At 45.7% G+C, this 19857-nt stretch overlaps 3 non-coding genes and 19 pseudogenes across 3 annotated transcripts; all 22 read left to right on the forward strand.

Annotated features, from left to right (window-relative positions):
- The first annotated feature begins 11933 nt into the window (after window positions 1-11933).
- Window positions 11934-12052, forward strand: LOC136734355 (uncharacterized; annotated as a pseudogene).
- Window positions 12053-12267: 215 nt separating this feature from the next.
- On the forward strand, window positions 12268-12386 carry LOC136734347 (uncharacterized; annotated as a pseudogene).
- A 211-nt stretch (window positions 12387-12597) lies between these two features.
- LOC136733928 (uncharacterized) lies at window positions 12598-12716 on the forward strand (annotated as a pseudogene).
- A 220-nt stretch (window positions 12717-12936) lies between these two features.
- LOC136734157 (uncharacterized) lies at window positions 12937-13055 on the forward strand (annotated as a pseudogene).
- Window positions 13056-13609: 554 nt separating this feature from the next.
- On the forward strand, window positions 13610-13728 carry LOC136734327 (uncharacterized; annotated as a pseudogene).
- A 210-nt stretch (window positions 13729-13938) lies between these two features.
- LOC136734184 (uncharacterized) lies at window positions 13939-14057 on the forward strand (annotated as a pseudogene).
- Window positions 14058-14267: 210 nt separating this feature from the next.
- On the forward strand, window positions 14268-14386 carry LOC136734217 (uncharacterized; annotated as a pseudogene).
- Window positions 14387-14609: 223 nt separating this feature from the next.
- Window positions 14610-14728, forward strand: LOC136734117 (uncharacterized; annotated as a pseudogene).
- A 545-nt stretch (window positions 14729-15273) lies between these two features.
- On the forward strand, window positions 15274-15392 carry LOC136734088 (uncharacterized; annotated as a pseudogene).
- A 219-nt stretch (window positions 15393-15611) lies between these two features.
- Window positions 15612-15730, forward strand: LOC136734000 (5S ribosomal RNA). The gene has a single exon (XR_010810380.1). It is a non-coding gene; the product is annotated as a 5S ribosomal RNA (ribosomal RNA).
- A 220-nt stretch (window positions 15731-15950) lies between these two features.
- LOC136734158 (uncharacterized) lies at window positions 15951-16069 on the forward strand (annotated as a pseudogene).
- Window positions 16070-16292: 223 nt separating this feature from the next.
- Window positions 16293-16411, forward strand: LOC136734465 (uncharacterized; annotated as a pseudogene).
- Window positions 16412-16627: 216 nt separating this feature from the next.
- On the forward strand, window positions 16628-16746 carry LOC136734466 (uncharacterized; annotated as a pseudogene).
- Window positions 16747-16970: 224 nt separating this feature from the next.
- Window positions 16971-17089, forward strand: LOC136734069 (5S ribosomal RNA). The gene has a single exon (XR_010810448.1). It is a non-coding gene; the product is annotated as a 5S ribosomal RNA (ribosomal RNA).
- A 216-nt stretch (window positions 17090-17305) lies between these two features.
- Window positions 17306-17424, forward strand: LOC136733929 (5S ribosomal RNA). Its single transcript, XR_010810340.1, has one exon. It is a non-coding gene; the product is annotated as a 5S ribosomal RNA (ribosomal RNA).
- A 215-nt stretch (window positions 17425-17639) lies between these two features.
- Window positions 17640-17758, forward strand: LOC136734315 (uncharacterized; annotated as a pseudogene).
- Window positions 17759-17978: 220 nt separating this feature from the next.
- LOC136734151 (uncharacterized) lies at window positions 17979-18097 on the forward strand (annotated as a pseudogene).
- A 209-nt stretch (window positions 18098-18306) lies between these two features.
- LOC136734376 (uncharacterized) lies at window positions 18307-18425 on the forward strand (annotated as a pseudogene).
- A 216-nt stretch (window positions 18426-18641) lies between these two features.
- LOC136734336 (uncharacterized) lies at window positions 18642-18760 on the forward strand (annotated as a pseudogene).
- A 222-nt stretch (window positions 18761-18982) lies between these two features.
- LOC136734275 (uncharacterized) lies at window positions 18983-19101 on the forward strand (annotated as a pseudogene).
- A 215-nt stretch (window positions 19102-19316) lies between these two features.
- Window positions 19317-19435, forward strand: LOC136734317 (uncharacterized; annotated as a pseudogene).
- A 213-nt stretch (window positions 19436-19648) lies between these two features.
- LOC136734320 (uncharacterized) lies at window positions 19649-19767 on the forward strand (annotated as a pseudogene).
- Window positions 19768-19857: the final 90 nt, after the last annotated feature.

Genomic DNA, 19857 nt, shown 5'->3' on the forward strand with positions numbered 1-19857 from the left:
AGAAACACAATCCCAGGTCGGTGTTAAAAAAAAGTTCTTTGTTTTCATATTAAAAGAAAACATTTGTATTTTCTCTGCACACTTCACAGCTCCAATTAGCACACTCAACTAATCCCTGCCCCCCTCAGAACCGTCACTAAAGAAAGGTACTCACAGTCATTTTAAATATGACAACCTGTAGTGCTTGTTTTCAAAATATGATCTTATTATCACTTGAACCAAATAAATCCTTTGACCCACTAATACCAAATTACAGTTAGGGGGGCCACAGATGTGATTTGAAAATACGATCTTCCATGTCTTTCTGTTGTGTTTTGACCTGGGGATCTGTAATTGTCCAAGTGGCTACTGCACATGTACTTATTTAATATTAAATGTGTTATTTAATTAGGCTTGGTTCTGGTGAGCATGTACAAGACGTCAGCTTTTTAAATAACTGTGTGTATTGGATCATACACATTTTAGAAATACTCTCTCAAACTTCCCGCACTGGTACCTCACCAGGGAGGTAGAAAACAGCAATAGCATTGAAAAAGTGTGATTGTAGTTCTGCTCTTCTGCAATATATTTCTACAATATCTTTAACATCTTCTTTAACATTGTTTTAAAGGCTGGGACCAATATGGTGGAATATCTCCAACACACGGACATTGAGAGACTCGACCCCTTTGTGCTGCTGCTCAGAGACCAACTCTCAGTTGTCTCTGAGTAGGCTATGGATCAACTTCCTTTCCTAATATGAAGGAGACCATGGATACAAAACCTATGAAAAACAGGTGATTATTGTTATTCTTCTCATTATAAACTACGTAATACATCTCTCCCATAAAGTACAACAGGATAGTGGTGACGTCATTCAGGATTGGATTGCCATTGGTCAAAAGCCCTCTGAGAGAAATTGTGTGGCGACACTCCACACTCTTAGAAGAAATTGTTCTGCACAGAACCATAAAGGGTTCCTCGAGTAATCGCTCTGGTGGATCCCTTTATGGTTCTATGTAGAACCCCTTCAAAGGGGTTACATGAAGAACCCCCAAACATAGCGTTCTACACAGAACCATTCGTTTTAAAATGTTATATATAGAACCCATTCAAAAGGGGGACACGTGCTATACCTGAATTTGTTTTCCAAATACAATCTTTAAAAAATGTATGAGTTCATATATACAAACACACATACACAACGTAGAAATCGCACTACTAGTGAAGTAACTTCATTTACATTATATGCCACAACTCCTCAATTTGGAACGCAAAAACAAGACATCTGATGTAAAAGTGTAAACTAATTACGAACAGCACTTTTGATTTTTATCTTCAATTCAGGGGCTACTTATTCGAACAGTAAACTGTATTCTCTCTTCAGAGTGACTGGAATGTTTTTGCCTACATTCAACTTAAATATGAAAGTTTCCAAAAACGGCATAGTTTTCTTTAAGGCTATTCAATGCCAAACACAAAATTCTCTCTGCTTTCAGTGCTTGTCCTTCAGCACAATTACACAGGTTCATGATGTTCTCATTTCAATACATTGTTTTCTTATTTAAACTATTTGACTTTGAGCTTACATTGAGAATAAAATCACTTTTGCAAGTAAAACCTGGCCAAGAAAGGAAGCAGCACTACAATAAAACAATACACAGAATACAAAGCAGTTCCTTCAAAAGTGAAAGTGATAAAGAGTGATGTCTGTCAGTAAATTACGTTGAGATACATATTGGTTATTTTGAATTAGGAGTCCAACTTCAATAACTTCTATTAACAAGCCAAAATACAGATCAGAATTACGGGTAATTGAAAATAATATGTAGCGCCTAGGTAAGCTTGGATGTGTTCAGAGAAACACTAAAAACGGACCTTCCTCACACCCGTCTTGTTGAGGTGGACGTGGTCATACAGGTGATGTGGCTGGATGTCTCAGTGGTGTGCCAGGTGGACGTTGGGGAGGAGGGCACATCTTCGGGATACTTCTGCGTTGATGGCCTGGATGATGTGCAGGGGCACGTCTGTGCGGGGCAGCAGTGTGGAGATGGTGATTTTGGCAGTTGGGAATTCCTCTGTGGCTTTCTTTGCCACCTGTCTCAGGGCTGAGGCCACATCGCCCCTGCGGGCACTCAGGTCGTTAGTGCCGGTGTGGATGAGGATGTGTTTGACCTGGCACAGCCTCCTCTTGGAGAGCAGCTCCAGGGCTCTCTGTGCTGTCGGGCACCAAAGCTTTTTCACTTTTCGCCCAGGGAAGAGGCGCCTCTCATCCAGGAACTTCCCATTGGAGTCGCTCAGAATGACCACCTCTGTGTTGACCTGCCACTCCGGGTTTTGCGTCGGGAGTGGTGGGGGCAGCGGGTGTGTTTTAGGGGAGTGGCGTTTCAGGGGTTTGTGTATTAGTGGCAGCTCTGGTGATAGTGGGGGTGTCAGGAGTGGTGGGGAGTGTGGGTGGATCAGTGGGTGCGTCAGTGGGTGCGTCAGGGGTTGTAGGTGTTGTGGGGTCAGTGCAGTGCAGTCTCTGTGTTCCTCTCTTAGCTTCTCCAGCTGGCTCTGCAGGCTCCTCAGCTGGCTGTGCTGGGGTGTCCTGGTCAGCTCCTCCCTCGCTCTGTGCAGCTCCGTCCTCAGGGTTTGGCTCTGCTCCTCCTGGTCTCTCACTGCTGCTCTCAGCTCATGGATCTCAGCCTTGTGGTGCATCTTTAGTCCCTGAACTCCGCAAACTTCAGCTCCAGCACTGATAGGCATTCCTTTAGTGTTTTAATGTTGCTGGAGAGTTTTGGGGAGACAGGGGGGCAGTCTGTGGGAGATGGGGCACTGTCTGGCTCCGTGTGGCTGGGGGCAGACTGCAGGGTGGCCGGCTCTGGCTCTTGTTTCTCTACCTCAGTCTGCTGCTTTGTGGTGTGGAAGCTGAGAGCTAATTGGTCCAGGCTGCTCTCGCTGCCCTGCACCATGATGGTCCCGTTGTGGTATACATTAAAAGTGAGCATCACACTGTCTGTGTCTTTCTCTACCAGCACTGAGATCTGCCTGCCTCTGCTAATGCCCCTCTTGTTGTTATTGGGGTATGTCTGGCACAGGGTTTTGTGAAAGGCGGTGTAGAACAGTAGATTGTTCTTGACCCTGTTTTCTCCTTTACCGGTGTAGTCTAGGATGAGGGTCTCAGGAGATGCTCTCATCACAGCTTGTTTGTAGTCCTTCTTAGCCTGTGCAGAGCGAATGTCTTCAGGGTATCGGATTTCAAAAGGCAGCTCTGCAGTCAGACTGCTGTTCGATAGATTTCTATCAGTCTCAGTGGCAGTTGGGCTCTCTCCTACTGTCACTCTATTCAAATTGGAGCTCTGCATTTTCATTGGCTTTCTTCTTTTTGTGTTTCTCTTAAAATTATTATTTTTTGAATACTTTTTCTTCTGAATTTCTATTCCATGTCTTCTGTGTATGTTTATAGTGCTATATATTCATTTGTAAATGACAAATTAAATCCGCTTATGTATAAAAACAAATGTTTTTTAGGAGCTCATATTCCTCTCTCTCTCTCTCTCTCTCTCTCTCTCTCTCTCTCTCTCTCTCTTTCTCTCTCTCCCTCTCAATTCAATTCATTTGTATTGTCAAAGCAATTGGACATACATACATACATACATACATGCTAGAAAATCATTACTATGTTATCTTAAAGGCTAACTAAGCAGAACATATTTCATTATAGAACAGAGTTCATAGATCTACACATGGTTTTAAGGAACAGGCACGTAGGTCATACCGTTTGACATTGTCTCCAAGGTTCTCATCGTAAATAACAAACAGAAATCAAACTACCTTATGGCCTCCTGACCTTCTAGCTTGACCTTATCTTTCTTAAGTATACAAGAGAGAAAAACAGGTTTGAGAAAATAATTTCTAACTTTCCTTCCATACAATAATACATACATACATACATACGGAAAATAAATAATAGAATTATGAATCTCAATATAATGTAATGAAGTACAGAAAAAGAAAATGTAATAAAATGTGATCTTTAATACATTCAAATAAAGAAAATAGGTTTACTATTTCCAGATTCCTTTTTGAAATACAATGACATGCATTACAAACGAGTATTTACATTATATTTACAGCCGGTGCTCGTGTGTCACTGTGTCCCTCAGGCTGTGGTAGGCACTGACATATTGGGCAGCCAGGGTGGCTGTGTGTCCCTCCACCAGGAGGACTGAGCGTTTTTCTTTTTTCTCAGTTTTGTCACAGGTTGGGTGGGCATTCGTTATGTTGTTACAGAATTTGTCCCTTATTTTGGGCTAAAGCTTTCCGTGGAGGGGAACGTGGATCAGTTTGTACCATTCTTGGGAGGATCTGCCTTGTTGGGGCGGAGCTGTGATCCAGGTGAACAGCAGATCGGGCTTAGGTGGGCATTTGGGCAGAGGAGTAGGAAGGCCGGTCAAGCAAATAAGCTTGCTAAGATACGCAGCAGCAGCAAGCAGCCCCCCCATCCAGCCAGCCAGCCAGTCTGGCTGGCAGTGACTGAGTGGTTGACAGACGGCAAGCAACGGAATGTACGTGCTCTGTGATGTCATAGCAGTCAGCTGAGAGAGGCTCGTGATGTCATGGCTGAGCTGGCTGGCTGTCTGGCTGGCTGGCTCTGTGTGTGTGTGCGTGTGTCTGTCTGTCTGTCAATTCATTTCAATTCAATTCAAAGGTGCTTTATTGGCATGATCTATCACAATATTGCCAAAGCAGATACAAATGTTCTATCAATCAAGACAAAACATTGCAATACAAGATTCAGTGGAACAAATATAGTACACATTGAAATAAAATTAAGTAGGATATAAACCATATTTGTTGTTTGTATCAAAATTTGTGTCATGACATCAGAAAAATCACTGTTTTTATTTTGTTTTGCAAATGGAGTGCCACAGGCTGGTGTCTACACACTGTCTCGCAGGCTGTGGCAGGTGGATACATATTGCGCTGCTAAGAAGGCAGTGCGCTCCTCCTCTCCCAGCAGGACGGGGAGTTTGCAGCAATCGGGGATCATGCTGAACTCAGGGATATGCATTTTTAATATTTTAAAGTATGTCTCCCTGATTTTTGTGTATTTAGGGCAGGACAGCAGGAAATGCGCCTGTGTTTCGACCTCCCCTAGGTCACACTGGCTGCACAGCCGCTCTTCTCTGGCAACCCAGAATTTTCTGTAGCGGCCTTTTTCAATGGCGAGGCTGTGGTCACTGAGCCTGTATTTAGTTAGATTTTGTCTCTCTTTTATATTTTGGATTTTTAAGTATTCAGCCAATGTAATGTTTCTATTCAGGGCCCGGTAGCATTCCAATTTGTTTTGTAATTCTAATTCGTGTCTCTAATCTTTTGTGTATTTGCTTTTCAGGTACATGTCAATTTTCCCAATTGTTGTTGTTTTGGTCATTGTGTGTTCGGGCTCTGTGAGCCTCAGAGCCGTGGGGGCGTTTCTGTGTACGTGTAAGATGTTTTTATTAAATTCTAGGTGGAATATTTCCATGGGGCTTTTGTCCCAATTGTTGTTATTGAGGTTCATGAGGGGACCCCACACTTCGCTCCCATATAGCAGGATTGGTTGGATGATGGAGTTTAATATTTTAATCCAAATAGTTATTGGTATTGTTGTTTTCCCAAATTGTGTCTTTATGGCATAAAATGCCCGGCGTGCCTTGTCTTTTAATGCGTTTATAGCCAGGCTGAAGCTCCCTGACGCACTGATGGTCAGGCCAAGGTAGTTGTATCTGGTGCAGTGCTCTAATCCAGTGCTGCCCAGAGTGAAGCGGTACCTGTTTCCCTGAGATGGGGCTTTTTTCTGGAAAACCATAACTCTGGTCTTGTCCAGATTGACTGCCAGGGCCCATTTCTGACAGTACTGCTCTAGCAGCGCCAGGTTCTGCTGAAGCCCCTGCTCTGTGGGCGACAGCAGCACCAGGTCGTCTGCATAGAGCAGGAACTTGATCTCTGTGTCATGGAGAGTTAGGCTGCGGGCGTCAGACTGCTCCAACACTGTGGCCAACTCGATGATGTAGATGTTGAACAGTGTTGGACTCAGACTGCAGCCCTGTCTCACTCCCCGCCCCTGAGTGAAGAACTCTGTTCTTGAGTTGCCAATTTGAACTCCGCATTTGTTTTCAGAATACATTGATTTAATGATGTCATAAACTTTACCCCCTACACCACTCTGTAGAAGTTTATAAAATAATCCCTTGTGCCAGATTGAGTCAAATGCCTTTCTAAAGTCTACAAAACAGGCAAATATTTTTCCTTTATTGTTTTGGGTATATTTATTTATGAGGGTGTGTAGAGTGTAAATATGATCGGTTGTGCGGTGTTTTGGTAGGAAGCCAATCTGACTCTTATTCAGGACACTGTGCTTGGTAAGGAAGGCCAGTATCTGGGCGTTGATGATACTGCAGAACACCTTCCCCAGGTTACTGCTCACACAGCTGCCCCAGTAGTTATTGGGGTCTAATTTGTCTCCACTTTTAAAAATCGGGGTGATCAATCCTTGATTCCCGACCTCAGGGAAACACCCGGCTCTCAGCACCAGGTTAAAGAGTTTGAGCAGAGCCTCCTGCAGCTGCGGGCTGCTGTGCTTCAGCATCTCAGGGCTGATGCTGTCGGGGCCGCTGGCTTTCCTGGGTTTGAGGATTTTGAGTTGATGTTTTAGTTCCTGTATTGTAAATGGGTTATCTAAGGGATTTTGGTTATTCTTAATGATTTCTTCCAATTTATTTAGGTTTTTTAATATTTTAACCTGTTCTGGCTTTGGATTGTTTTCAACATTTTGGTAAAGTTTTTCAAAGTGTGTTTTCCAGATTTCTCCATTTTGAATTGGTATTTCATTTTTTGTTTTTGGGGTATTTATTCTGCCCATATAGTGGTCTTTTTTCTTACTGAGGAGTTGCTTGTAGTGCCGCAGGGCCTGGCAGTAGCTGAGGCGAGCCTCCTGGTTGTCGGGCTCTCTGTGTTTAGTGTTGGAGAGATGTCTCAGGTGTTTCCTAGAAGTTTCACACTCCTGGTCACACCACTGTTCTTTTTTTCTTTTAGACGATTTCATATTTTGGTTTTTAATTGTTTTAATGTTTGATTTTAAAGCCAGTCTCTCAAATATTTCATTCAGTGTTTTGGTGGCTGAGTTTATTCCGTTTTGGTTTATTTGATAGTGTGAGGAATGATATCTGTCTAACATGTTTTCAATCTCATCACTATTCAGGGCTCTTGTGTAGTTCTCTGTGCTGGGCTCTGACCATCTCTAACTGGGTGGCAGGGAGACCAGTTTTGTGGGAAGTTTGGCTCTGACTTGTGGCTGCGCTGATCTTTTTAGGTAAAGTGTTATTTGGCTGTGGTCTGATAGTGGAGATTGTTGTCTGACTATAAACGCATTGTTGGCTTGTGGGTCCAGGTCAGTTATGGCGTAGTCCACCACACTGCTGCCCAGAGCCGAGCAGTATGTGAATCTCCCCAGAGAGTACCCCCTGGTCCTGCCATTGATGATATATAGACCCAGGCTTTTACATAGGCGCACTACCTGCTTCCTGCTCTTGTTTACCACGCTGTCGTGGCTGTGTCAGTGTGGAGGTGTGTGTGTGGCACAGCGGGGAGTCTCCGAACAGGTGTGTGTTCCCCTCTGTATTGATGTAGTCCATCTCTCTGCCAGTCCTGGCATTGAGATCGCCACACAGCAGTACAGAGCCCAGGGTCTGGAAGTGGCAGATTTCGTTTTGAAGCTCATGAAAGCCTTCCTCATTATAGTAGGGGGAGTCTGCGGGTGGCATATAAATTGCACATAGGTATATATCTGTGTTATTTTGTAGGGTGTCTTTTCTGATTTTCATCCACAGGTGTGTGTCTCCTCTCTGTACTGGGCATAGGGCTGCTCGGAGCTCCTCCCTGTACCACACGATAATCCCCCACGAGGCCCTGCCACACCTGACTTTGGGTTTTTTATAGGAGGGCACAATCAGCTCCCTGTATCCATTGTATCCATCCAGTGTATAGACATATCTGCACAGCACCAAGTCTCTACAAGAATGAAAACATCTGAACTATTTACAGTGTTGATCAGTTCAGGGCCTGTGCTCTTCATTCCAAAAGTTGAGGAGCGTAAACCCTGCATATTCCAACTGCTTATTTTAAAGGACATGTTAATATATTTTATTATACTTGTCTCTTCTACATAAGAAAGTTTAATTTGTGGTCTACAACTGATATTATATTACTATTAATAATTATATATGGATATACATAATAATCACTCAAAGATTTTATCTTTGCATCAAAATATCAGAATAATTAAATCACATTTTTTCTTACTCTCCATCTCCACAACCATATATATGTGTGTTGAGGCTCAGTTAACTCAGCAGTGTGGTACAGATGACACTGAGGAGTTGCCTTATCTGGGCCAGCTGGGCAGCATCGGGCCTCCAGGCTCTGGAAGCCGCTGCTGCGTGGCTGTGTGGCTGTGCTGGTCCCCGGCTGTCCGCTCTGCTGTGCTGGACGGGCCCTCTGGGGATGGGGGGGTGGGGAATGGGGCCGCGGGGTCTCAGGGGCTGGGGCTGGGGTGGAGCCGGTGGCTGGGGATGTGGCCGGGGGCTGGGGGGTTTGCTCCTGGTCTCGAGGTGGGGGTGTGTGGGGTTTCGGCCCAGGGTTGTGTCCTTGAGGACCTTTGAGATGATCCTCACACCCGTCTTGTTGAGGTGGACGTGGTCATACAGGTGATGTGGCTGGATGTCTCAGTGGTGTGCCAGGTGGACGTTGGGGAGGAGGGCACATCTTCGGGACACTTCTGCGTTGATGGCCTGGATGATGTGCAGGGGCACGTCTGTGCGGGGCAGCAGTGTGGAGATGGAAATTTTGGCAGTTGGGAATTCCTCTGTGGCTTTCGTTGCTACCTGTCTCAGGGCTGAGGCCACATCGCCCCTGCGGGCACTCAGGTCGTTAGTGCCGGTGTGGATGAGGATGTGTTTGACTTGGCAAAGCCTCCTCTTGGAGAGCAGCTCCAGGGCTCTCTGTGCTGTGGAGCACCAAAGCTTTTTCACTTTTCGCCCAGGGAAGAGGCGCCTCTCAACCAGGAACTTCCCATTGGATTCGCTCAGAATGACCACCTCTGCGTTGACCTGCCACTCCGGGTTTGCGTCGGGAGTGGTGGGGGCAGCGGGTGTGTTTTGGGGGAGTGGCGTTTCAGGGGGTTGTGTATTAGTGGCAGGTCTGGTGATAGTGGGTGTGTCAGGAGTGGTGGGTAGTGTGGGTGGATCAGTGGGTGCGTCAGGGGTTGGAGGTGTTGTGGGGTCAGTGCAGTGCAGTCTCTGTGCTCCAGTGATGTGTAGCTCCTCTCTTAGCTCCTCCAGCTGGCTCTGCAGGCTCCTTAGCTAGCTGTGCTGGGGTGTCCTGGTCAGCTCCTCCCTCGCTCTGCGCAGCTCCGTCCTCAGGGTTTGGCTCTGCTCCGCCAGGTCTCTCACTGCTGCTCTCAGCTCATGGATCTCAGCCTTGTGCTGCATCTTTAGTCTGTGCATCTCATCCCGGAGCTGATCGCACAAGGAGGTCTGGGCCAGGGTGCTCAAGGTCTGCTCCCTGAACTCCGCAAACTCCAGCTCCAGCACTGATAGGCATTCCTTTAGTGTTTTAATGTTGCTGGAGAGTTTTGGGGAGACAGGGGGGCAGTCTGTGGGAGATGGGGCACTGTCTGGCTCCGTGTGGCTGGGGGCAGACTGCAGGGTGGCCGGCTCTGGCTCTTGTTTCTCTACCTCAGTCTGCTGCTTTGAGGTGTGGAAGCCGAGAGCTAATTGGTCCAGGCTGCTCTCGCTGTCCTGCACCATGATGGTCCCGTTGTGGTATACATTAAAAGTGAGCATCACACTGTCTGTGTCTTTCTCTACCAGCACTGAGATCTGCCTGCCTCTGCTAATGCCCCTCTTGTTGTTATTGGGGTATGTCTGGCACAGGGTTTTGTGAAAGGCGGTGTAGAACAGTAGATTGTTCTTGACCCTGTTTTCTCCTTTACCGGTGTAGTCTAGGATGAGGGTCTCAGGAGATGCTCTCATCACAGCTTGTTTGTAGTCCTTCTTAGCCTGTGCAGAGCGAATGTCTTCAGGGTATCGGATTTCAAAAGGCAGCTCTGCAGTCAGACTGCTGTTCGATAGATTTCTATCAGTCTCAGTGGCAGTTGGGCTCTCTCCTACTGTCACTCTATTCAAATCGGAGCTCTGCATTTTCATTGGCTGAGTCAACTACTGAGAATGCTTATTTATTTTATTAATACATATTTTTTTGTTTAATTATTTGTCTCTTACCTCCAATTCTTGTCTTCAGCTTTTCTTTTCTGACTTTTCTTCCTGAACTGTCTCTCTGCTTTCTTCTTTTTGTGTTTCTCTTAAAATTATTATTTTTTGAATACTTTTTCTTCTGAATTTCTATTCCATGTCTTCTGTGTATGTTTATAGTGCTATATATTCATTTGTAAATCACAAATTAAATCCGCTTATGTATAAAAACAAATGTTTTTTAGGAGCTCATATTCCTCTCTCTCTCTCTCTCTCTCTCTCTCTCAATTCATTTCATTTGTATTGTCAAAGCAATTGGACATACATACACATACATACATATACACTCACCTAAAGGATTATTAGGAACACCTGTACAATTTCTCATTAATGCAATTATCTAATCAACCAATCACATGGCAGTTGCTTCAATGCATTTAGGGGTGTGGTCCTGGTCAAGACAATCTCCTGAACTCCAAACTGAATGTCTGAATGGGAATGAAAGGTGATTTAAGCAATTTTGAGCATGGCATGGTTGTTGGTGCCAGACGGGCCGGTCTGAGTATTTCACAATCTGCTCAGTTACTGGGATTTTCACGCACAACCATTTCTAGGGTTTACAAAGAATGGTGTGAAAAGGGAAAAACATCCAGTATGCGGCAGTCCTGTGGGCGAAAATGCCTTGTTGATGCTAGAGGTCAGAGGAGAATGGGCCGACTGATTCAAGCTGATAGAAGAGCAACTTTGACTGAAATAACCACTCGTTACAAACGAGGTATGCAGCAAAGCATTTGTGAAGCCACAACAAGTACAACCTTGAGGCGGATGGGCTACAACAGCAGAAGACCCCACCGGGTACCACTCATCTCCACTACAAATAGGAAAAAGAGGTGAGACATTCAGATGGTAGAGTCAGAATTTGGCGTAAACAGAATGAGAACATGGATCCATCATGTCTTGTTACCACTGTGCAGGCTGGTGGTGGTGGTGTAATGGTGTGGGGGATGTCTTCTTGGCACACTTTAGGCCCCTTAGTGCCAATTGGGCATCGTTTAAATGCTACGGCCTACCTGAGCATTGTTTCTGACCATGTCCATTCCTTTTTGACCACCATGTACCCATCCTCTGATGGCTACTTCCAGCAGGATAATGCACCATGTCACAAAGGTCGAATCATTTCAAATTGGTTTCTTGAACATGACAATGAGTTCACTGTACTAAACTGGCCCCCACAGTCACCAGATCTCAACCCAATAGAGCATCTTTGGGATGTGGTGGAACAGGAGCTTCGTGCCCTGGATGTGCATCCCACAAATCTCCATCAACTGCAAGATGCTATCCTATCAATATGGGCCAACATTTCTAAAGAATGCTTTCAGCACCTTGTTGAAGCAATGCCACGTAGAATTAAAGCAGTTCTGAAGGCGAAAGGGGGTCAAACACAGTATTAGTATGGTGTTCCTAATAATCCTTTAGGTGAGTTCATCGTAGCTCCTAATACTCTCTTTCTGTCTGGAGGAGATATAATTGAAGTATTGTACACGTACCCGGCTACTTTCAACACCCATTGCAGCACTGATATTTTTCCCTCCATTTTTCTTTATCCATTTTTTTTTTGCTGGAAGTTCCGTCAATACCCGTCAGCCTTTAAGAGACATCATGCAGCCAGGCCTCTTGGCTTGCGGCCACACCGTCCTGAACGCGCCCAATCTCATCAGATCTCGGAAGCTAAACGGGGCAGGTCCTGGTCAGTACTTGGATGGGTGACCTCCTGGAGATATCAGGTGCAGCAAGCTTTTTCGTCTCCTGGGTAACTTCATCGTAGCTCTTAGTACTCTCTTTCAGTCTGGAGGAGATATTATTGGAGAATTCTACACGTACCCGGCTACTTTCAACACCCTTTGCTGCACTGATATTTTTCCCTCCATTTTTCTTTTTTCTTTTTTATTTTGCTGGAAGTTCCGTCAATACCCTCCAGCCTTTAAGAGACATCATGCAGCCAGGCCTCTTGGCTTGAGGCCACACCGTCCTGAACGTGCCCGATCTCGTCAGATCTCGGAAGCAAAACGGGGCAGGTCCTGGTCAGTACTTTGATGGGAGACCTCCTAGAAATACCAGGTGCTGCAAGCTTTTTACGTCTCCTGGGTAACTTCATCGTAGCTCTTAATACTCTCTTTCAGTCTGCAGGAGATATAATTGAAGAATTGTACATGTACCCAGCTACTTTCAACACCCTTTGCTGCACTGATATTTTTCCATCCATTTTTCTTTTTTTTTTTTTGCTGGAAGTTCCGTCAATACCCACCAACCTTTAAGAGACATCATGCAGCCAGGCCTCTCGGCTTGCGGACACAAAGTCCTGAACGCGCCCGATCTCGTCAGATCTCGGAAACTAAACGGGGCAGGGCCTGGTCAGTACTTCGATGGGAGATCTCCTGGAAATACCAGGTGCTGCCAGCATTTTACGTCTCCTGGGGAACTTCATCGTAGCTCTTAATACTCTCTTTCTGTCTGGAGAAGACATAATTGAAGAATTGTACACGTACCCGGCTACTTTCAACACCCTTTCCTGCATTGATATTTTTCCCTCCATTTTTCTATTTTTTTTTTTTTTTTTTTTGCTGGAAATTCCGTCAATACCCGCCAGCCTTTAAGAGACATCATGCAGCCAGACATCTCGGCTTGCGGCCACACCGTCCTGAACGCGCCCGATCTCGTCAGATCTCGGAAGCTAAACGGGGCAGGACCTGGTCAGTACTTGAATGTGAGACCTCCTGGAAATACCTGGTGCTGCAAGCTTTTACGTCTCCTGGGTAAATTTATCGTAGCTCTTAATACTCTCTATCTGTCTGTAGGAGATATAATTGAAGTATTGTACACGTACCCGTCTACTTTCAACACCCCTTGCTGCACTGATATTTTTCCCTCCATTTTTTTTTTCTTTTTCTTTTTTTTTTTTTTTTTGCTGGAAGTTCCGTCAATACCCGCCAGCCATTAAGAGACATCATGCAGCCAGGCCTCTTGGCTTGCGAACACACAGTCCTGAACGCGCCCGATCTCGGAAGATCTCGGAAACTAAACGGGGCAGGACCTGGTCAGTACTTGGATGGGAGATCTTCTGGAAATACCAGGTGCTGCCAGCTTTTTACGTCTCCTGGGGAACTTCATCGTAGCTCTTAATACTCTCTTTCTGTCTGGAGAATATATAATTGAAGAATTGTACACGTACCCGGCTACTTTCAACACCCTTTGCTGCACTGGTATTTTTCCCTCTATTTTTCTTTTTTTTTTTTGCTGGCAGTTCCGTCGATACCCGCCAGCCTTTAAGAGACATCATGCAGCCAGGCATCTCGGCTTGCGGCCACACCATCCTGAACGCGCCCGATCTCGTCAGATCTCGGAAGCTAAACGGGGCAGGACCTGGTCAGTACTTGATTGTGAGACCTCCTGGAAATACCTAGTGCTGCAAGCTTTTACGTCTCCTGGGTAACTTTATCGTAGCTCTTTATACTCTCTATCTGCCTGGAGGAGATATAATTAAAGTATTGTACACATACCCGGCTACTTTCAACACCCTTTGCTGCACTGATATTTTTACCACCATTTCTCTTTTTTTTTATTTGCTGGATGTTCCGTCAAAACCCGCCAACCATTAATAGACATCATGCAGCCAGGCCTCTTGGCTTGCAGCCACACCGTCCTGAACGCCCTCGATCTCATCAGATCTTGGAATTTAAACGGGGCAGGGCCTGGTCAGTACTTGGATGGGTGACCTCCTGGAAATGCCAGGTGCTGCAAGCTTTTTACGTCTCCTGGGTAACTTCATCGTAGCTCTTAATACTCTCTTTCTGTCTGGAGGAGATATAATTGAAGAATTGTACACGTACCCGGCTACTTTCAACACCCTTTGCTGCACTGGTATTTTTCCCTCTATTTTTCTTTTTTTTTTTTGCTGGCAGTTCCGTCGATACCCGCCAGCCTTTAAGAGACATCATGCAGCCAGGCATCTCGGCTTGCGGCCACACCATCCTGAACGCGCCCGATCTCGTCAGATCTCGGAAACTGAATGGGGCAGGGCCTGGTCAGTACTTGGATGGGAGACCTCCTGGAAATACCAGGTGCTGCAAGCTTTTTACGTCTGCTGGGTAAGTTTATCGTAGCTCTTAATACTCTCTTTCTGTCTGGAGGAGACATAATTGAAGTATTGTACACGTACCCAGCTACTGTCAACACCCTTTGCTGCACTGATATTTTTCCATCCATTTTTCTATTTTATTTATTTATTTTTTTTTTGCTGGAAGTTCCGTCAATACCCGCCAACCTTTAAGAGACATCATGCAGCCAGGCCTCTCGGCTTGCGGCCACACCGTCCTGAACGTGCCCGATCTCGTCAGATCTCGGAAGCCAAACGGGGCAGGGCCTGGTCAGTACTTGGAAGGGTGTCCTCCTGGAAATACCAGGTGCTGCAAGCTTTTTACGTCACCTGGGTAACTTCATTGTAGCTCTTAATACTCTCTTTCTGTCTGGAGGAGATATAATTCAAGTATTGTACACGTACCCGGCTACTTTCAACACCCTTTGCTGCACTGGTATTTCTCCCTCCATTTCTCTTTTTCTTTATTATTTTTTCTGGAAGTTCCGTCAATATCCGCCAGCCTTTAAGAGACATCATGCAACCAGGCCTCTCGGCTTGCGGACACACAGTCCTGAACGAGCCCGATCTTGGAAGATCTCGGAAACTAAACGGGGCAGGACCTGGTCAGTACTTGGATGGGAGATCTTCTGGAAATACCAGGTGCTGCCAGCTTTTTACGTCTCCTGGGAAACTTCATCGTAGCTCTTAATACTCTCTTTCTGTCTGCAGGAGATATAATTGAAGAATTGTACACGTACCCGGCTACTTTCAACACCCTTTGCTTCACTGGTATTTCTCCCTCCATTTCTCTTTTTTTTTTTTGCTGGCTGTTCCGTCAATACCCGCCAGCCTTTAAGAGACATCATGCAGCCAGGCATCTTGGCTTGCGGCCACACTGTCCTGAACGTGCCCGATCTCGTCAGATCTCGGAAGCCAAACGGGGCAGGGCCTGGTCAGTACTTGGATGGGTGTCCTCCTGGAAATACCAGGTGCTGCAAGCTTTTTACGTCTCCTGGGTAACTTCATCGTAGCTCTTAATACTCTCTTTCAGTCTGGAGGAGATATAATTGAAGAATTGTACACGTACCCGGCTACTTTCAACACCCTTTCCTGCACTGATATTTTTCCCTCCATTTTTCTATTTTTTTTTTTTTTTTTTTGCTGGAAATTCCGTTAATACCCGCCAGCCTTTAAGAGACATCATGCAGCCAGGCATCTCGGCTTGCGGCCACACCATCCTGAACGCGCCCGATCTCGTCAGATCTCGGAAGCTGAACGGGGCAGGGCCTGGTCAGTACTTGGATGGGAGACCTCCTGGAAATACCTGGTGCTGCAAGCTTTTTACATCACTTGGGTAACTTCATCGTAGCTCTTAATACTCTCTTTCTGTCTGGAGGAGATATAATTGAAGAATTGTACACGTACCCGGCTACTTTCAACAACCTTTCCTGCACTGATATTTTTCCCTCCATTTTTCTATTTTTTTTTTTTTTTTTTTTGCTGGAAATTCCGTCAATACCCGCCAGCCTTTAAGAGACAACATGCAGCCAGGAATCTCGGCTTGCGGCCACACCGTCCTGAACGCGCCCGATCTCGTCAGATCTCGGAAGCTAAACGGGGCAGGACCTGGTCAGTACTTGAATGTGAGACCTCCTGGAAATACCTGGTGCTGCAAGCTTTTACGTCTCCTGGGTAACTTTATCGTAGCTCTTAATACTCTCTTTCTGTCTGGAGGAGATATAATTGAAGTATTGTACACGTACCCAGCTACTGTCAACACCCTTTGCTGCACTGATATTTTTCCATCCATCTTTTTATTTTTATTCTTATTTTATTTTTCTGCTGGCAGTTTCGTCAATACCCGCCAGCCTTTAAGAGACATCATGCAGCCAGGCCGCTTGGCTTGCGGCCACACCGTCCTGAACGCCCCCGATCTTGTCAGATCTTGGAAGCAAAACGTGGCAGGGCCTGGTCAGTATTTGGATGGGTGACCTCCTGGAAAAACCAGGTACTGAAAGCTTTTTACGTCTCCTGGGTAACTTCATCGTAGCTCTTAATACTCTCTATCTGTCTGGGAGAGATATAATTGAAGTATTGTACACGTACCTGGCTACTTTCAACAGCCTTTGCTGCACTGATATTTTTCCCTACATTTTTCTTTTTTCTTCTTTATTTTGCTGGAAGTTCCGTCAATACCCTCCAGCCTTTAAGAGACATCATGCAGCCAGGCCTCTTGGCATGCGGACACATTGTCCTGAACGCGCCCGAACTCATCAGATCTCGGAAGCTAAACGGGGCAGGGCCTGGTCAGTACTTGAATGTGAGAACTCCTAGAAATACCAGGTGCTGCAAGCTTTTTACGTCTCCTGGGTAACTTCATCGTAGCTCTTAATACTCTCTTTCTGTCTGGAGGAGATATAATTGAAGAATTGTACACGTACCCGGCTACTTTCAACACCCTTTCCTGCACTGATATTTTTCCATCCATTTTTTTATTTTTATTTTTATTTTATTTTTCTGCTGGAAGTTCCGTCAATACCCGCCAACCTTTAAGAGACATCATGCAGCCAGGCGTCTTGGCTTGTGGCCACACCGTCCTGAATGCACACGATCTCGTCAGATCTTGGAAGCTAAACGGGGCAGGGCCTGATCAGTACTTGGATGGGAGACCTCCTGGAAATACCAGGTGCTGCAAGCTTCTTACGTCTCCTGGGTAAATTCATCATAGCTCTTAATACTCTCTTTATGTCTGGAGGAGATATAATTGAAGAATTGTACACGTACCCGGCTACTTTCAACTCTCTTTGCTGCACTGATATTTTTCCCTCCATTTTTCTTTTTTCTTCTTTATTTTGCTGGAAGTTCCGTCAATACCCGTCAACCTTTAAGAGACATCATGCAGCCAGGCGTCTCGGCTTGTGGCCACACCGTCCTGAATGCGCCCGATCTCGTCAGATCTCGGAAGCTAAACGGGGCAGGGCCTGGTCAGTACTTGGATGGGAGACCTCCTGGAAATACCTGGTGCTGCAATCTTTTTACATCACTTGGGTAACTTCATCGTAGCTCTTAATACTCTCTTTCTGTCTGGAGGAGATATAATTGAAGAATTGTACACGTACCCGGCTACTTTCAACATCCTTTGCTGCACTGATATTTTTCCCTCCATTTTTCTTTTTTCTTTTTTATTTTGCTGGAAGTTCCGTCAATACCCTCCAGCCTTTAAGAGACATCATGCAGCCAGGCCTCTTGCTTGCGACCACACCGTCCTGAGCGCGACCGATCTCATCAGATCCCGGAAGCTAAACGGGGCAGGGCCTGTTCAGTACTTGGATGGGTGACCTCCTGGAAATACCAGGTGCTGCAAGCTTTTTACGTCTCCTGGGTAACTTCATTGTAGCTCTTAATACTCTCTTTCAGTCTGGAGGAGATATAATTAAAGAATTGTACATGTACCCGGCTACTTTCAACACCCTTTCCTGCACTGATATTTTTCCCTCCATTTTTCTATTTTTTTTTTATTTTTTTTTGCTGGAAGTTAAGTCAATACCCGCCAGCCTTTAAGAGACATCATGCAGCCAGGCCTCTTGGCTTGCCGCCACACCGTCCTGAACGCGCCCGATCTCATCAGATCTCGGAAGCTAAATGGGGCAGGGCCTAGACAGTACTTGGATGGGTGACCTCCTGGAAATACCAGGTGCTGCAAGCTTTTTACGTCCCCTGGGTAACTTCATCGTAGCTCTTAATACTCTCTTTCTGTCTGGAGGAGATATAATTAAAGAATTGTACACGTACCCGGCTACTTTCAACACCCTTTGCTGCACTGATATTTTTCCCTCCATTTTTTTTTTTTTTTTTTCTGGAAGTTCCGTCAATATCTGCCAGCCTTTAAGAGACATCATGCAGCCAGGCCTCTTGGCTTGCGGCCACACCGTCCTAAACGCCCCCAATCTCGTCAGATCTCGGAAGCTAAACGGGGCAGGGCCTGGTCAGTACTTGGATTGTTGACCTCCTGGAAATACCAGGTGCTGCAAGCTTTTTACGTCTCCTGGGTAACTTCATCGTAGCTCTTAATACTCTCTTTCAGTCTGGAGGAGATATTATTGAAGAATTGTACACGTACCCAGCTACTTTTAACACCCTTTGCTGCACTGATATATTTCCCTCCATTTTTCTTTTTTCTTTTATATTTTGCTGGAAGTTCCGTCAATACCCTCCAGCCTTTAAGAGACTTCATGCAGCCAGGCCTCTTGGTTTGCGGCCACACCGTCTTGAACGCGCCCGATCTCAACAGATTTTGGAAGCTAAACGGGGCAAGGCCTGGTCAGTACTTGGATGGGTGACCTCCTGGAAATACCAGGTGCTGCAAGCTTTTTACGTCTCCTGGGTAACTTCATTGTAGCTCTTAATACTCTCTTTCAGTCTGGAGGAGATATAATTGAAGAATTGTACATGTACCCGGCTACTTTCAACACCCTTTCCTGCACTGATATTTTTCCCTCCATTTTTCTATTTTTTTTTTTTTTTTTTTTTTGCTGGAAGTTAAGTCAATACCCGCCAGCCTTTAAGAGACATCATGCAGCCAGGCCTCTTGGCTTGCGGCCACACCGTCCTGAACGCGCCCGATCTCATGAGATCCCGGAAGCTAAACGGGGCAGTGCCTGTTCAGTACTTGGATGGGTGACCTCCTGGAAATACCAGGTGCTGCAAGCTTTTTACGTCTCCTGGGTAACTTCATTGTAGCTCTTAATACTCTCATTCAGTCTGGAGGAGATATAATTGAAGAATTGTACACGTACCCGGCTACTTTCAACATCCTTTGCTGCACTGATATTTTTCCCTCCATTTTTCTTTTTTCTTTTTTATTTTGCTGTAAGTTCCGTCAATACCCTCCAGCCTTTAAGAGACATCATGCAGCCAGGCCTCTTGCTTGCGACCACACCGTCCTGAGCGCGACCGATCTCATCAGATCCCGGAAGCTAAACGGGGCAGGGCCTGTTCAGTACTTGGATGGGTGACCTCCTGGAAATACCAGGTGCTGCAAGCTTTTTACGTCTCCTGGGTAACTTCATTGTAGCTCTTAATACTCTCTTTCTGTCTGGAGGAGATATAATTAAAGAATTGTACACGTACCCGGCTACTTTCAACACCCTTTGCTGCACTGATATTTTTCCCTCCATTTTTTTTTTTTTTTTTTTTTATTGGAAGTTCCGTCAATATCTGCCAGCCTTTAAGAGACATCATGCAGCCAGGCCTCTCGGCTTGTGGCCACACCGTCCTGAACGCGCCCGATCTCAACAGATCTTGGAAACTAAACGGGGCAAGGCCTGGTCAGTACTTGGATGGGTGACCTCCTGGAAATACCAGGTGCTGCAAGCTTTTTACGTCTCCTGGGTAACTTCATTGTAGCTCTTAATACTCTCATTCAGTCTGGAGGAGATATAATTGAAGAATTGTACACGTACCCGG

This window comes from Amia ocellicauda, unplaced genomic scaffold, assembly GCF_036373705.1.
Source record: "Amia ocellicauda isolate fAmiCal2 unplaced genomic scaffold, fAmiCal2.hap1 HAP1_SCAFFOLD_38, whole genome shotgun sequence".
Taxonomy (NCBI): Eukaryota; Metazoa; Chordata; class Actinopteri; order Amiiformes; family Amiidae; genus Amia; species Amia ocellicauda.